We start from the raw sequence: 12,247 nt of genomic DNA, 5'->3' as shown, positions 1-12,247 counted from the left end.
GTCCTACAGTAGAATCCTACTAAAGAGTCCTACTGCAGAGTTCTACAGTAGAATCCACCTGCAGAGTCCTACTGCACAGTCCTGCAGTAGAATCCACCTGCAGAGTCCTACTGCACAGTCCTGCAGTAGAATCCTAGTACAGAGTCTTAATGTACAGTCCTACAGTAGAATGCTACTGCAGAGTCCTACTGCACAGTCCTACAGTAGAATCCTACTGCAGACAACTACTGCACAGTCCTACAGTAGAATCCTACTAAAGAATCCTACTGCACCGTCCTGCAGTAGAATCCTACTACAGATTCTTAATGCACAGTCATACAGTAGAATCCTACTACAGAGTCCTACTGCAAAGTCCTACAGTAGAATCCTACTACAGAGTCTTAATGCACAGTCCTACAGTAGATCCGTAATGCAAAGTACTGCAGTAGAATCCTACTGCAGAGTCTTAATGCAAAGTCCTACAGTAGAATCCTACTGCAGAGTTCTACTGCACAGTCCAACAGTAGAATCCTACTAAAAAGTCTTAATGCAAAGCCCTACAGTTGAATCCTACTACAGAGTCCTACTGCACAGTCCTAATGCACAGTCCTACAATAGATCCTTAATGCAAAGTCCTGCAGTAGGATCTTACTACAGAGTCCTACTGCACAGTCCTACAGTAGAATCTTACTTCAGTCTTAATGCAAAGTCCTACAGTAGAATCCTACTGCAGAGTCCTACTGCACAGTCCTACAGTAGAATCCTACTGCAGAGTCTTAATGCAAAGTCATACAGTAGAATCCTACTGCAGAGTCCTAGTGCACAGTCCTACTGTAGAATCCTACTACAGATTCTTAATGCAAAGTCATACAGTAGAATCCTACTACAGAGTCCTATTGCAAAGTCCTACAGTAGAATCCTACTACAGAGTCGTAATGCACAGTCCTACAGTAGATGCTTAATGCAAAGTCATGCAGTAGAATCCCACTGCACAGTTCTACTGCACAGTCCAATAGTAGAATCCTACTACAGAGTCTTACTGCACAGTTCTACAGTAGAATGCTACTGCAGAGTCCTACTGCACAGTTCTACAGTAGAATCCTACTGCAGAGTCCTACTGCACAGTCCTGCAGTAGAATCCTAGTACAGAGTCCTACTGCACAGTTCTACAGTAGAATCCTACTGCAGAGTCCTACTGCACAGTCCTGCAGTAGAATCCTAGTACAGAGTCCTAATGCAATGTCCTACTGTAGAATCTTATTGCAGATTCTTAATGCAAAGTCCTACAGTAAAAACCTACTACAGAGTCCTACTGCACAGTTCTGCAGTAGAGTCCTACTGCACAGTCCTACAGTAGAATCCTACTACATAGTCTTAATGCACAGTCCTACAGTAGAATCCTACTGCGCAGTGCTACTGCACAGTCCTACAGTAGTATCCAACTGCAGAGTCCTACTGCACAGTCCTGCAGTAGAATCCTAACACAGAGTCTTAATGCACAGTCCTGCATTAGAATCCTACTACAGAGTTTTAGTGCACAGTCCTACAGTAGAATCCTACTGCACAGTCCTACTTCACAGTCCTACAGTAGAATGCTACTGCACAGTCCTACTGCACAGTCCTAAAGTAGAATCCTACTGCAGTGTCCTACTGCACAGTCCTAAAGTAGATTCCTACTACAGAGTCCTACTGCACAGTCCTGCAGTAGAATCCTAATACAGAGTCCTACTGCACAGTCCTACTGCACAGTCCTACAGTAGAAGCCTACTGCAGTCTTAATGCAAAGTCCTACTGTAGAATCTTATTGCAGAGTCCTAATGCACAGTCCTACAGTAGAATCCTACTGCAGAGTCCTACTGCACAGTCCTGCAGTAGAATCCTACTACAGAGTCCTACTGCACAGTCGTGCAGTAGAATCCTACTGCAGATTCCTAATGCAAGGTCCTACTGTAGAATCTTATTGCAGAGTCTTAATGCACAGTCCTACAGTAGAATCCTACTACAGAGTCCTACTGAACAGTCCTACAGTAAAATCCTACTGCACAGTCCTACTGCAGAGTCCTACAGTAGAATCCTACTGCAGAGTCTTAATGCAAAGTCCTACAGTAGAATCCTACTGCAGAGTTCTACTGCACAGTCCAACAGTAGAATCCTACTAAATAGTCTTAATGCAAAGCCCTACAGTTGAATCCTACTACAGAGTCCTACTGCACAGTCCTACAATAGATCCTTAATGCAAAGTCCTGCAGTAGGATCTTACTACAGAGTCCTACTGCACAGTTCTACAGTAGAATCTTACTTCAGTCTTAATGCAAAGTCCTACAGTAGAATCCTACTGCAGAGTCCTACTGCACAGTCCTACCGTAGAATCCTACTGCAGAGTCTTAATGCAAAGTCATACAGTAGAATCCTACTGCAGAGTCCTAGTGCACAGTCCTACTGTAGAATCCTACTGCACAGTCCTACTGCAAAGTCCTACAGTAGAATGGTACTGCACAGTCCTACTGCACAGTCCAACAGTAGAATCCTACTGCTGAGATCTACTGCACAGTCCTACAGTAGAATCCTACTACAGAGTCATACTGCACAGTCCTGCAGTAGAATCCTACTGCAGAGATCTACTGCACAGTCCTGCAGTAGAATCCTACTACAGAGTCTTAATGCACAGTCCAGCAGTAAAATCCTACTACAGAGTCCTACTGCACAGTCCTACAGTAGAATCCTACTAAAGAGTCCTACTGCACAGTTCTACAGTAGAATCCACCTGCAGAGTCCTACTGCACAGTCCTGCAGTAGAATCCACCTGCAGAGTCCTACTGCACAGTCCTGCAGTAGAATCCTAGTACAGAGTCTTAATGCACAGTCCTGCAGTAGAATCCTACTACAGAGTCCTACTGCACAGTCGTGCAGTAGAATCCTACTGCAGATTCCTAATGCAAGGTCCTACTGTAGAATCTTATTGCAGAGTCTTAATGCACAGTCCTACAGTAGAATCCTACTACAGAGTCCTACTGAACAGTCCTACAGTAAAATCCTACTGAACAGTCCTACTGCAGAGTCCTACAGTAGAATCCTACTGCAGAGTCTTAATGCAAAGTCCTACAGTAGAATCCTACTGCAGAGTTCTACTGCACAGTACAACAGTAGAATCCTACTAAATAGTCTTAATGCAAAGCCCTACAGTTGAATCCTACTACAGAGTCCTACTGCACAGTCCTACAATAGATCCTTAATGCAAAGTCCTGCAGTAGGATCTTACTACAGAGTCCTACTGCACAGTCCTACAGTAGAATCTTACTTCAGTCTTAATGCAAAGTCCTACAGTAGAATCCTACTGCAGAGTCCTACTGCACAGTCCTGCAGTAGAATCCTACTACAGAGTCTTAATGCACAGCTCTACAGTAGAATGCTACTGCACAGTCCTACAGTAGATCCTTATTGCAAAGTCCTGCAGTAGAATCCTACTGCACAGTCCTACTTCACAGTCCAAAAGTAGAATCCTACTACAGAGTCCTACTGCACAGTCCTACAGTAGAATCCTACTAAAGAGTCCTACTGCAGAGTTCTACAGTAGAATCCACCTGCAGAGTCCTACTGCACAGTCCTGCAGTAGAATCCACCTGCAGAGTCCTACTGCACAGTCCTGCAGTAGAATCCTAGTACAGAGTCTTAATGTACAGTCCTACAGTAGAATGCTACTGCAGAGTCCTACTGCACAGTCCTACAGTAGAATCCTACTGCAGACAACTACTGCACAGTCCTACAGTAGAATCCTACTAAAGAATCCTACTGCACCGTCCTGCAGTAGAATCCTACTACAGATTCTTAATGCACAGTCATACAGTAGAATCCTACTACAGAGTCCTACTGCAAAGTCCTACAGTAGAATCCTACTACAGAGTCTTAATGCACAGTCCTACAGTAGATCCTTAATGCAAAGTACTGCAGTAGAATCCTACTGCAGAGTCTTAATGCAAAGTCCTACAGTAGAATCCTACTGCAGAGTTCTACTGCACAGTCCAACAGTAGAATCCTACTAAATAGTCTTAATGCAAAGCCCTACAGTTGAATCCTACTACAGAGTCCTACTGCACAGTCCTAATGCACAGTCCTACAATAGATCCTTAATGCAAAGTCCTGCAGTAGGATCTTACTACAGAGTCCTACTGCACAGTCCTACAGTAGAATCTTACTTCAGTCTTAATGCAAAGTCCTACAGTAGAATCCTACTGCAGAGTCCTACTGACCAGTCCTACAGTAGAATCCTACTGCAGAGTCTTAATGCAAAGTCATACAGTAGAATCCTACTGAAGAGTCCTAGTGCACAGTCCTACTGTAGAATCCTACTACAGATTCTTAATGCAAAGTCATACAGTAGAATCCTACTACAGAGTCCTACTGCACAGTCCTGCAGTAGAATCCTAGTACAGAGTCCTACTGCACAGTTCTACAGTAGAATCCTACTGCAGAGTCCTACTGCACAGTCCTGCAGTAGAATCCTAGTACAGAGTCCTAATGCAATGTCCTACTGTAGAATCTTATTGCAGATTCTTAATGCAAAGTCCTACAGTAAAAACCTACTACAGAGTCCTATTGCACAGTTCTGCAGTAGAGTCCTACTGCACAGTCCAACAGTAGAATCCTACTACATAGTCTTAATGCACAGTCCTACAGTAGAATCCTACTGCGCAGTCCTACTGCACAGTCCTACAGTAGTATCCAAGTGCAGAGTCCTACTGCACAGTCCTGCAGTAGAATCCTAACACAGAATCTTAATGCACAGTCCTGCATTAGAATCCTACTACAGAGTTTTAGTGCACAGTCCTACAGTAGAATCCTACTGCACAGTCCTACTTCACAGTCCTACAGTAGAATGCTACTGCACAGTCCTACTGCACAGTCCTAAAGTAGAATCCTACTGCAGTGTCCTACTGCACAGTCCTAAAGTAGATTCCTACTACAGAGTCCTACTGCACAGTCGTGCAGTAGAATCCTACTGCAGATTCCTAATGCAAGGTCCTACTGTAGAATCTTATTGCAGAGTCTTAATGCACAGTCCTACAGTAGAATCCTACTACAGAGTCCTACTGAACAGTCCTACAGTAAAATCCTACTGCACAGTCCTACTGCAGAGTCCTACAGTAGAATCCTACTGCAGAGTCTTAATGCAAAGTCCTACAGTAGAATCCTACTGCAGAGTTCTACTGCACAGTCCAACAGTAGAATCCTACTACAGAGTCTTAATGCACAGTCCTAAAGTAGAATCTTACTGCACAGTCCTACTGCACAGTCCTACAGTAGAATCCTACTGCAGAGTCTTAATGCAAAGTCCTGCAGTAGAATCCTTCTGCAGAGACCTACTGCACAGTAATACAGCAGAATTCTACTGCAGAGTCTTACTGCACAGTAATACAGCAGATTTCTACTGCAGAGTCCTATTGCACAGTCCTACAGTAATATCCTACTACAGAGTCCTACTGCACAGTCCTACAGTAGATCCTTAATGCAAAGTCCTGCAGTAGAATCCTACTGCACAGTCCTACTGCACAGTCCAACAGTAGAATCCTACTACAGAGTCCTACTGCACAGTCCTACAGTAGAATCCTACTAAAGAGTCCTACTACACAGTTCTACAGTAGAATCCACCTGCAGAGTCCTACTGCACAGTCCTGCAGTAGAATCCACCTGCAGAGTCCTACTGCACAGTCCTGCAGTAGAATCCTAGTACAGAGTCTTAATGCACAGTCCTGCAGTAGAATCCTACTACAGAGTCCTACTGCACAGTCGTGCAGTAGAATCCTACTGCAGATTCCTAATGCAAGGTCCTACTGTAGAATCTTATTGCAGAGTCTTAATGCACAGTCCTACAGTAGAATCCTACTACAGAGTCCTACTGAACAGTCCTACAGTAAAATCCTACTGCACAGTCCTACTGCAGAGTCCTACAGTAGAATCCTACTGCAGAGTCTTAATGCAAAGTCCTACAGTAGAATCCTACTGCAGAGTTCTACTGCACAGTCCAACAGTAGAATCCTACTAAATAGCCTTAATGCAAAGCCCTACAGTTGAATCCTACTACAGAGTCCTACTGCACAGTCCTACAATAGATCCTTAATGCAAAGTCCTGCAGTAGGATCTTACTACAGAGTCCTACTGCACAGTCCTACAGTAGAATCTTACTTCAGTCTTAATGCAAAGTCCTACAGTAGAATCCTACTGCAGAGTCCTACTGCACAGTCCTACAGTAGAATCCTACTGCAGAGTCTTAATGCAAAGTCATACAGTAGAATCCTACTGCAGAGTCCTAGTGCACAGTCCTACTGTAGAATCCTACTGCACAGTCCTACTGCAAAGTCCTACAGTAGAATGGTACTGCACAGTCCTACTGCACTGTCCAACAGTAGAATCCTACTGATGAGATCTACTGCACAGTCCTACAGTAGAATCCTACTACAGAGTCCTACTGCACAGTCCTGCAGTAGAATCCTACTGCAGAGATCTACTGCACAGTCCTGCAGTAGAATCCTACTACAGAGTCTTAATGCACAGTCCAGCAGTAAAATCCTACTACAGAGTCCTACTGCACAGTCCTACAGTAGAATCCTACTACAGAGTCTTAATGCACAGTCCTAAAGTAGAATCTTACTGCACAGTCCTACTGCACAGTCCTACAGTAGAATCCTACTGCAGAGTCTTAATGCAAAGTCCTGCAGTAGAATCCTTCTGCAGAGACCTACTGCACAGTAATACAGCAGAATTCTACTGCAGAGTCTTACTGCACAGTAATACAGCAGATTTCTACTGCAGAGTCCTATTGCACAGTCCTACAGTAATATCCTACTACAGAGTCCTACTGCACAGTCCTACAGTAGATCCTTAATGCAAAGTCCTGCAGTAGAATCCTACTGCACAGTCCTACTGCACAGTCCAACAGTAGAATCCTACTACAGAGTCCTACTGCACAGTCCTACAGTAGAATCCTACTAAAGAGTCCTACTGCACAGTTCTACAGTAGAATCCACCTGCAGAGTCCTACTGCACAGTCCTGCAGTAGAATCCACCTGCAGAGTCCTACTGCACAGTCCTGCAGTAGAATCCTAGTACAGAGTCTTAATGCACAGTCCTACAGTAGAATGCTACTGCAGAGTCCTACTGCACAGTCCTGCAGTAGAATCCTACTGCACAGTCCTACTGCACAGTCCAAAAGTAGAATCCTACTACAGAGTCCTACTGCACAGTCCTGCAGTAGAATCCTACTGCAGAGTACTAATGCAATGTCCTACTGTAGAATCTCATTGCAGATTCTTAATGCAAAGTCATACAGTAGAATCCTACTACAAAGTCCTACCGCACAGTTGTGCAGTAGAGTCCTACTGCACAGTCCTACAGTAGAATCCTACTACAGAGTCTTAATGCACAGTCCTACAGTAGAATCCTACTGCGCAGTCCTACTGCACAGTCCTACAGTAGTATCCAACTGCAGAGTCCTACTGCACAGTCCTGCAGTAGAATCCTAACACAGAGATTTAATGCAAAGTCCTGCATTAGAATCCTACTACAGAGTTTTAGTGCACAGTCCTACAGTAGAATCCTACTGCACAGTCCTACTTCACAGTCCTACAGTAGAATGCTACTGCACAGTCCTACTGCACAGTCCTACAGTAGAATCCTACTGCAGTGTCCTACTGCACAGTCCTAAAGTAGATTCCTACTACAGAGTCCTACTGCACAGTCCTGCAGTAGAATCCTAATACAGAGTCCTACTGCACAGTCCTACAGTAGAAGCCTACTGCAGAGTCTTAATGCAAAGTCCTACTGCAGAATCTTATTGCAGAGTCCTAATGCACAGTCCTACAGTAGAATCCTACTGCAGAGTCCTACTGCACAGTCCTGCAGTAGAATCCTACTACAGAGTCCTACTGCACAGTCCTACAGTAGAATGCTACTGCAGAGTCCTACTGTCCAGTTCTACAGTAGAATCCTACTGCAGAGTCCTACTGCACAGTCATGCAGTAGAATCCTAGTACAGAGTCTTAATGCACAGTCTTACAGTAGAATGCTACTGCATAGTCCTACTGCACAGTCCTACAGTAGAATCCTACTACAGAGTCCTATTGCAAAGTCCTAAAGTAGAATCCTACTACAGAGTCGTAATGCACAGTCCTACAGTAGATCCTTAATGCAAAGTCATGCAGTAGAATCCCACTGCACAGTCCTAATGCAATTTCCTAATGTAGAATCCTATTGCAGATTCTTAATGCAAAGTCCTACAGTAGAATCCTACTACAGAGTCGTACTGCACAGTTCTGCAGTAGAGTCCTACTGCACAGTCGTACAGTAGAATCCTACTACAGAGTCTTAATGCACAGTCCTACAGTAGTATCCAACGGCAGAGTCCTACTGCACAGTCCTGCAGTAGAATCCTAACACAGAGTCTTAATGCAAAGTCCTGCATTAGAATCCTACTACAGAGTTTTAATGCACAGTCCTACAGTAGAATCCTACTGCACAGTCCTACTTCACAGTCCTACAGTAGAATGCTACTGCACAGTCCTACTGCACAGTCCTACAGTAGAATCCTACTGCAGTGTCCTACTGCACAGTCCTACAGTAGATTCCTACTACAGAGTCCTACTGCACAGTCCTGCAGTAGAATCCTAATACAGAGTCCTACTGCACAGTCCTACTGCACAGTCCTACAGTAGAAGCCTACTGCAGAGTCTTAATGCAAAGTCCTACTGTAGAATCTTATTGCAGAGTCCTAATGCACAGTCCTACAGTAGAATCCTACTACAGAGTCATACTGCACAGTCCTGCAGTAGAATCCTACTACAGAGTCCTACTGCACAGTCCTACTGCACAGTCGTGCAGTAGAATCCTATTGCAGATTCCTAATGCAAAGTCCTACTGAAGAATATTATTGCAGAGTCTTAATGCACAGTCCTACAGTAGAATCCTACTACAGAGTCCTACTGAACAGTCCTACAGTAAAATCCTACTGCACAGTCCTACAGTAGAATCCTACTGCAGAGTCTTAATGCAAAGTCCTACAGTAGAATCCTACTGCAGAGTTCTACTGCACAGTCCAACAGTAGAATCCTACTACAGAGTCTTAATGCACAGTCCTACAGTAGAATCTTACTGCACAGTACTACTGCACAGTCCTCCAGTAGAATCCTACTAAAGAGTCTTAATGCAAAGTCCTACAGTAGAATCCTACTGCAGGGTCCTACTGCACAGTCCTACAGTAGAATCCTACTACAGAGTCCTACTGCACAGTCCTACAGTAGATCCTTAATGCAAAGTCCTGCAGTAGAATCCTACTGCACAGTCCTACTGCACAGTCCTGCAGTAGAATCCTACTAAAGAGTCCTAATGCACAGTCCTGCAGTAGAATCCTACTACAGATTCTTAATGCAAAGTCATACAGTAGAATCCTACTACAGAGTCCTATTGCAAAGTCCTACAGTAGAATCCTACTACAGAGTCGTAATGCACAGTCCTACAGTAGATCCTTAATGCAAAGTCATGCAGTAGAATCCCAATGCACAGTTCTACTGCACATTCCAATAGTAGAATCCTACTACAGAGTCTTACTGCACAGTTCTACAGTAGAATGCTACTGCAGAGTCCTACTGCACAGTTCTACAGTAGAATCCTACTGCAGAGTCCTACTGCACAGTCCTGCAGTAGAATCCTAGTACAGAGTCCTAATGCAATGTCCTACTGTAGAATCTTATTGCAGATTCTTAATGCAAAGTCCTACAGTAGAATCCTACTACAGAGTCCTACTGCACAGTTCTGCAGTAGAGTCCTACTGCACAGTCCTGCAGTAGAATCCTAACACAGAGTCTTAATGCAAAGTCCTGCATTAGAATCCTACTACAGAGTTTTAGTGCACAGTCCTACAGTAGAATCCTACTGCACAGTCCTACTTCACAGTCCTACAGTAGAATGCTACTGCACAGTCCTACTGAACAGTCCTACAGTAAAATCCTACTGCACAGTCCTACAGTAGAATCCTACTGCAGAGTCTTAATGCAAAGTCCTACAGTAGAATCCTACTGCAGAGTTCTACTGCACAGTCCAACAGTAGAATCCTACTACAGTCTTAATGCACAGTCCTACAGTAGAATCTTACTGCACAGTACTACTGCACAGTCCTCCAGTAGAATCCTACTAAAGAGTCTTAATGCAAAGTCATACAGTAGAATCCTACTGCAGAGTCCTAGTGCACAGTCCTACTGTAGAATCCTACTGCACAGTCCTACTGCAAAGTCCTACAGTAGAATGGTACTGCACAGTCCTACTGCACAGTCCAACAGTAGAATCCTACTGCAGAGATCTACTGCACAGTCCTACAGTAGAATCCTACTACAGAGTCCTACTGCACAGTCCTGCAGTAGAATCCTACTGCAGAGATCTACTGCACAGTCCTGCAGTAGAATCCTACTACAGAGTCTTAATGCACAGTCCTAAAGTAGAATCTTACTGCACAGTCCTACTGCACAGTCCTCCAGTAGAATCCTACTGCAGAGTATTAATGCAAAGTCCTGCAGTAGAATCCTTCTGCAGAGACCTACTGCACAGTAATACAGCAGAATTCTACTGCAGAGTCTTACTGCACAGTAATACAGCAGATTTCTACTGCAGAGTCCTATTGCACAGTCCTACAGTAATATCCTACTACAGAGTCCTACTGCACAGTCCTACAGTAGAATCCTACTGCACAGTCCTACTGCACAGTCCAACAGTAGAATCCTACTACAGAGTCCTACTGCACAGTTCTACAGTAGAATCCACCTGCACAGTCCTACTGCAAAGTCCTGCAGTAGAATCCACCTGCAGAGTCCTACTGCACAGTCCTGCAGTAGAATCCTAGTACAGAGTCTTAATGCACAGTCCTACAGTAGAATGCTACTGCAGAGTCCTACTGCACAGTCCTGCAGTAGAATCCTACTGCACAGTCCTACTGCACAGTCCAACAGTAGAATCCTACTACAGAGTCCTACTGCACAGTCCTGCAGTAGAATCCTACTAAAGAGTCCTAATGCAATGTCCTACTGTAGAATCCTATTGCAGATTCTTAATGCAAAGTCCTACAGTAGAATCCTACTACAAAGTCCTACTGCACAGTTCTGCAGTAGAGTCCTACTGCACAGTCCTACAGTAGAATCCTACTACAGAGTCTTACTGCACAGTTCTGCAGTAGAGTCCTACTGCACAGTTCTACAGTAGAATCCAACTACAGAGTCTTAATGCACAGTCCTACAGTAGAATCCTACTGCGCAGTCCTACTGCACAGTCCTGCAGTAGAATCCTAACACAGAGACTTAATGCAAAGTCCTGCATTAGAATCCTACTACAGAGTTTTAGTGCACAGTCCTGCAGTAGATCCTTAATACAAAGTCCTGCAGTAGAATCCTACTGCACAGTCCTACTGCACAGTCCAACAGTAGAATCCTACTACAGAGTCCTACTGCACAGTCCTACAGTAGAATCCTACTAAAGACTCCTACTGCACAGTTCTACAGTAGAATCCACCTGCACAGTCCTACTTCACAGTCCTACAGTAGAATTCTACTGCACAGTCCTACTGCACAGTCCTACAGTAGAATCCTACTACAGAGTCCTACTGCACAGTCCTGCAGTAGAATCCTAATACAGAGTCCTACTGCACAGTCCTACTGCACAGTCCTACAGTAGAAGCCTACTGCTGAGTCTTAATGCAAAGTCCTACAGTAGAATCCTACTGCAGAGTCCTAATGCACAGTCCTACAGTAGAATCCTACTGCAGAGTCCTACTGCACAGTCCTGCAGTAGAATCCTACTACAGAGTCCTACTGCACAGTCCTACTGCACAGTTGTGCAGTAGAATCCTACTGCAGATTCCTAATGCAAAGTCCTACTGTAGAATCTTATTGCAGAGTCTTAATGCACAGTCCTACAGTAGAATCCTACTACAGAGTCCTACTGAACAGTCCTACAGTAAAATCCTACTGCACAGTCCTACAGTAGAATCCTACTGCAGAGTCTTAATGCAAAGTCCTACAGTAGAATCCTACTGCAGAGTTCTACTGCACAGTCCAACAGTAGAATCCTACTACAGTCTTAATGCACAGTCCTACAGTAGAATCTTACTGCACAGTACTACTGCACAGTCCTCCAGTAGAATCCTACTAAATAGTCTTAATGCAAAGCCCTACAGTTGAATCCTACTACAGAGTCCTACTGCACAGTCCTAATGCACAGTCCTACAATAGATCCT

The 12,247-nt window shown here is 44.2% G+C and overlaps 1 protein-coding gene across 2 annotated transcripts in view; it reads right to left on the bottom strand.

The window, feature by feature from the left end:
• Positions 1-12,247, bottom strand: part of LOC306759999 (pre-B-cell leukemia transcription factor 1-like) — a gene marked incomplete at its 5' end in the record, with an annotated part of 169,490 nt that overhangs the window by 34,018 nt on the left and 123,225 nt on the right. The window lies entirely within an intron of this gene.

The sequence above is a fragment of the Telmatherina bonti genome (assembly GCF_933228915.1).
Source record: "Telmatherina bonti genome assembly, chromosome: 8".
Taxonomy (NCBI): Eukaryota; Metazoa; Chordata; class Actinopteri; order Atheriniformes; family Telmatherinidae; genus Telmatherina; species Telmatherina bonti.
The sequence above is the reverse complement of the archived record's forward strand: the minus strand, read 5'-3'. Positions and strand labels throughout refer to the sequence as shown.